The sequence below is a fragment of the Bidens hawaiensis genome, unplaced genomic scaffold, assembly GCF_021521415.1.
Source record: "Bidens hawaiensis isolate Kalapana, Puna unplaced genomic scaffold, B.hawaiensis_p1.1 tig00009311_1, whole genome shotgun sequence".
In the NCBI taxonomy this organism is placed as follows: domain Eukaryota; kingdom Viridiplantae; phylum Streptophyta; class Magnoliopsida; order Asterales; family Asteraceae; genus Bidens; species Bidens hawaiensis.
In genome coordinates this window covers 32,899-39,191 of record NW_027491687.1, presented here as the reverse complement: position 1 = coordinate 39,191, position 6,293 = coordinate 32,899, and positions in this window count along the sequence as shown.

The window sequence follows — 6,293 nt, the reverse complement described above, 5'->3', positions numbered from 1 at the left end:
TTATTGTAAATGAGGACCATGAGACCATCTCCCCTCCCCCTTTAGAGTCTGGCTGGACCATAGTTACCTAATTCGCGGTTCGCTCCGATATGGATACGTGGTTCGGGTACGCAATTCGCTAATGGTAGCATATTCGGTACGGAGGGAGGTAGGCTCATTTCGGTACGAACCGGTACGGTGTACCATGTAGTTCGGTTCGATATATCCAAATAAAAAATAACTATTTAAACATAATTATATATCTAATGGTAATTTATACTTTTTATGTATAAATTTATAACTTTAAGGATCAAATGTAAACTAGTGAAAATAGAATGGGCTAATTGTTAAAATAAACAAACTAATTTTACATATTTAAATGTTTTTAGGTAAAAATTTATAAACTTTAGGGACTAAAAATAAACAAGTGAAAGATTAGGGTAAAATGTCAAATTCACTAAAGTTATAAAGACCTAAAATAACACCACACAGATGCAGCCGCCTATTCTCTTCCACCTTCCTCTTTTACTGGAAAAAATGGCAGCATCTCCGGAAGAACTTGACACAGCGTATTGGAATGAATTGGAACACCGAATTCATTCGTTTGGTACACCGTACCGGAGCGAACTGGTACGTAGCGAATTTCGTTTCGGTTCATCGCGAACCAATTCGCAATTCGCAGGCCTTCTAGCGAATTCGGTAACTATGTGCTGGACTACATAAAAATAAAACCACTTTTTATCAAAAGAACCAATCTCCCAATCCAGATTAACAAACCCAAAAACATTATATATGATCATACTCATAATCACATATGGGGTGGGATGATAGACTCATTACTAACATGATTCACACACACATATATATATATATGATTGGGTTCATTGTGAGAAGTGCGAGAAGAGATTCTGGGCAATCATAAGTTTTCTTTTTAATTTCAGATTATTTAATTGTAGAAGTATATTAATAAAAAGTTTAGGAGTTTCTTTTGGTAATTAATACTAATTAATGTTAAGTTACAAATGATTATACATTTATTTTTATTTTTTAATTTGATTTAATCTTTAAACAATTCATAAAACAAAACCCTCATACTCATACTATAAAAGTTATAAAATTAACCATTATAAAAACAGTGACGGAACTTGAACATTCAAGTCGGGGGGGCCAAAACTTAAACTTTTAAAACCATTAAAAAATTTACCATTATACCGTTATATATTAAACAAAACTCATTATATTTAAAAAGAAATAAAAAAGTCATTAGAAAACTTCACATTTGTAGTAGGTGCACTCTACTAGCCTACATATAGGCTTGTAGCCTGTTATCTCATAAACAGAATGGACAAAAATATTATAAAATATAATATATTAGATATGCACATGTGAACTTTACTTTTTTAACACTTCTTCTTCCACTTCTTCCACTTCTTCTTCATAGTTTGCAGGCCGGTCGTTGGAAGAAAGTATACACCGGATGACTACCGATGCTTCTAACCAGAAAAACTGGAGGGACTAGCACCCCTCCCCGCCCCTATTAAGTTCCACCCTTGCATAAAAACCAATACCTACACAAATCATAATAGTAACCTACACATACAAAAACTAGTTCACGTTATCACCTACACAGATCACAATATTTATATACGTGCACATAACTAGTTCATGTTAACCTACACAAATCACAATAATAACCTACATATACAAATTTACTTCATGTTAGCCTACCAATTTGTATTTATCTACACATATCAGAATATTAACCTACACAAACAAACCTTGTTCATGATATCACATACAATTAATAGTATTAACCTAAACTTGTAAAATATTCGTAGTGTAGGAATACATCATATTTCTTTATAATTTTAATTATTTTATAATCTATCTTTTATGTGTGGGCAAATACAAGTTATGTGTAGAAGAATATTATTTATATGTAGGTGAAAACATAATGAACTAGCAAGCTGTGTAGGTGAATACGATATATATGTAGGTAAATATTAGTTATGTGTTGGTGAAAAATAAAAGAAACAAAATTAGTGTAGGAGATAATAAGTTGTGTTGGTAAATACGAGTTACATTTTGATAAAAATAAAAATAACTAACAATCTGTATAATTGAATATGAGCTATGTGTAGATTATTATGTTACTTGTGTGATCAATTTAATACAATTCACCTACATATACATTTTTTTATATGCAGGTAATAGATAATTCAAATTTGTAACTTTCTATAAGAATTAATGTGGAGAATATTTTAGGAGTAATTAGAGGAATTAATGCATTGAACAAATCAGAGATAATCAATGGTTGAGATCGACTTCTCGCACTTCTCGTTATAATATCATTTCTCGCATGATCCATCCCGTATATATATATATATATATATGTAGGATTAGGATCGTGAGAGAACCATTTGGAAATTGAGAACAATTTTGGACCATAAAAAACGCATCAAGAAAAAATAAAAAGGATAATGAAAAAATTTATATAACCAAAACAAATGCGAAAATAAAAAAAGTAAAAAAAATCAAAATGTTTATCTAGCTGCTAGCATCCCGGTTTCATAAAAAAAATCTTGGTTTTGCTAACAAAGGCCTAGTGTACGGAAGTGAGGACTTTCCGGAGGAGTCTTCTTCACATGTAAACTCAAGATTGCAATCATAAGATTTGCAAGAAGCTTGCAATGAACAAATTCAAGTGATGTTAGAAGTTTCTTTATTTTCTTTTAGTATTTTCAAAGACCCTTATTCTGATTAAAAAAGGAAAAAAAGGTTAAAAATCAAGTAGAATAGGTACATGTAGAAAATACTAGTTATTGCACCTTAGACTTATGTCAATGTAGTCCAAGACAAAACACCAAACAATTCATTTCTTCGTTTTTTCACGTATTGTTATAGTCATGTCAAAACAATGTCACGCATATAACATGAGATACATGAAATATTGGTTGCGTTGTTGCTTTTGCTTGCCTATATCAACTTTGCACTCACTTGTCGTCATTAAGCCATCTTTTTTATGACAAAGCTTTATAGTGAGTGTCATAAGTCATAACTCGTGTATGTACTTCGTGTTTGTGAGGACTGGATGCTCTTTTGTTCTACTATTATTGGTATGAAAATGGTAGTTTGAATTACAGATAAACAAACTTCATAATAAAGATAAGTCAAATAATTTACACATAAAGTAGTCATATCTCTTCATGAATATAATGATTACAAGATACAGATCGTTAGAACTGATGCTAACTAAATTAGAGTGTTGTTTTATTACCCTAAAACATAGTGCAATATGAGGAGAACGTATAGCCACTAGTCTCGTCATTTTATCTATATCGACATGATGAAGTTGCTGAGTTACTAATGAGGGTGAATCCAATTCAAGTCACCACCGAACACGATCAGAAAACTAGGCGTACGCCCTAACCTTTTTTCCAAAGGGTCATGAATACCTAGAGCCGCGACATTGCACAAGTCGTGCTCCCACAATTTTACTAGATTAGAATGCTGAATGACACCACTCGCATGAGTAGTCAATCCATACATTACAAAGCAACCAAAAACATGGATTGATCTCGTGATCTAAATATGTCTGATATGTTGGATCATCGTCATCGCTAACAAGGTACCCTACGATTTCCCTATGTGCATTTAAATGAGCATGTTGATAGAATATCATAATTGGTAAATCAATTGCTTCCCTTCTCTCATTCATTCAACGTTATATAAATACAAGATACAATCTAAGTTAGGCAATGATATTTTGTGATAATCATGCCATAATACAATATACACCATATATTCTAATAATATACATATATTCTCTAATATACCCCCGTAGTCTAAGCGGGAGGATCCCGGACTCTTAGACTGGCTCGAAAATCTTCGAATAAAGCACGTGGTAATCCTTTGGTGAAGATATCAGCAAACTGAAACCTTGACAGCACATGTAGAACTCTAATCTAGCCTCGTTGAACCTTTTCTCGAACAAAATGGATGTCAATTTCAATGTGCTTTGTGCGTTGGTGTTGTACTGGGTTTCCCGAAAGATAAATAGCACTCACATTATCACAATATACTAACGATGCTCGAGAAGGGGGGCATCCGAGTTCAAGAAGTAGGTTACGAATCCAACAAATTTCAGCCACAACATTAGCAACCCCCATGATATTCTGCCTTGGCACTAGACCGAGAGATGGTGGACTGTCTTTTCGAGGACCAAGAGATTAGGTTATCACCAAGGTAAACACAATAGCCAGAAGTAGATCTACGGGTGTCCAGACACCCCGCCCAATCAGCATCGGTGTATGATGTTAGAGAAGAAATTTGACCGCGGCGCATATATAGAACTTTAGAAATGGTACCTTTAACATAACGTAGGATTCGATGAAGAGCATGCAGATGAGCCATACGTGGTGCGTGCATATGCATGCAAATTTGTTGTACCGCGTAAGATATATCAGGTCTAGTAAATGTCAAGTACTGGAGAGCCCCTGCAAGTCGTCGGTACATGGTCGGATCATGAAGAAGAGAGCAGGAATCGGCACTAAGTTTACCCATAGTATTAACCGGTGTGTGTGCCAGATTACATTGTGCCATATTGGCACACTGAAGGATATCCAATGCATAAGTAGACTGAGAGAGAGAAATACCATTTGGATCCCGAGAAACCGATAGCCCCAAGAAATAACTCAATGGTCCAAGATCCTTCCAGGCAAACTCGCTGGAAAAATGCGACAAAATATGTTCCTTCAACGGTGCTGATGAGGTAGTGATGATAATGCCATCTACATATAGTAGAAGGTAAGCAGTGTCACGACCATGAGTGTAGATAAATAGAGAATGATCACAAGAACTGTGATGAAACCCTAAGGTGGTCACATAATTTGTAAACTGTTGATACCACACCCAGGGGGCTGCTTTAAACTATATAGATATTTCTTCAAATGACACACATGATGAGGCAGATGAGGATTTTTGAATCCCATAGGTTGATGCATAAAGATTGTCTCAAATAAGTTTCCATGAAGAAAAGCATTTGTAACGTCCAACTGACTAATGTCCCACCCATGAAATAGTGCTATAGATAAAACAGTCCGAATGGTTACCGGCTTAACAAACGGACTAAAAGTCTCCTCACAATCAACTCCGACCTGTTGAGACCTGCCATCACACACAAGATGAGCCTTATACTGTTCAAGTGTATCATCAGATTTAGTTTTATGTTTAAAAATCCACATACACCGAATAACATTCATGTTCGGTTGATGTGGTACCAACTCCCATTTCTCATTTTCAATAAGAGCGTTGAATTCATCTGTCATGGCACGGGTCCAAATATTGTTGGTTAAGGCGTCGGCTGGGCTACAGGGTAGAGGCTCAAAGGTGGTATGAGTGTGTAGGTTAAATATGGGTTTGGGTTTTGTGATGCCGGCCATGCGGCGGGTGGTCATGGTTCGGCTTGGTGGAGGTGGGGGGGGGGGGGGGTTGTGGGTGTGGGAGATGGATTAGGGACCGGTGAGGAAGCAGGGGTGGTGGTAGTAGTAGAGTGAGTTGGAGTGGAGGGTGGTGAGGGTTCGGTGTGGGTTGAGGGAATAGCTTGGGCCGTGGGTGAGAGGGGTGGGTGGCCGTGGTTGAGGAAGTGGTTTGGTCAGATTGGGTCGTGGTTGAAGAAGTAGTGGGTTAGGCCGATTGAGTAGTCTGGATAGGGGATGAAACTTGAGGTATAGGGTCGGGTTGAGTATTGGAGTTTGTAGAAGAAGGAGGGGGGTGTGGAGATGTCCAAAACATCGGGGATGTGTCGGACGAGAGAGTGGAGTGTAGGAAGTCGTAAGAGGGGGGAGGCTTTTGTAGAGTAGAAAAGGGAAAAACGGTTTCATCAAAGACGACATGTCGAGACAAGATGATTTTACGTGTAGAGAGTTCATAGCATTTGTACCTCTATGATTAGATGGGTAACCAAGAAAGACACAAGGTGAGGAGCGGTTTTGGAGTTTATTAATGGAGGTAGATGGGAGAAGAGGGTAACAAAGACATCTAAAGGTGCGAAGATGGGAGTAGATGGGTTGTGTATGGTATAAGAGTGAAGAGGGGGTAAGGTTTTGTTTGGTTTTGCTAGGTAGGATATTGATGAGATAGGTGGCGAGTTGAAGAGCATGATGCCAAAAATTTGGGGGTACGAATGCATGTGTAAGAAGTGTCCGAATAATGTTGTTGATGGAACAAATTTTCCTTTCGGCTTTACCGTTTTGTGAAGAAGTGTGAGGACATGAGAAGCGAAAAAACATGCCGTTTTTGGTACAAAATTCATG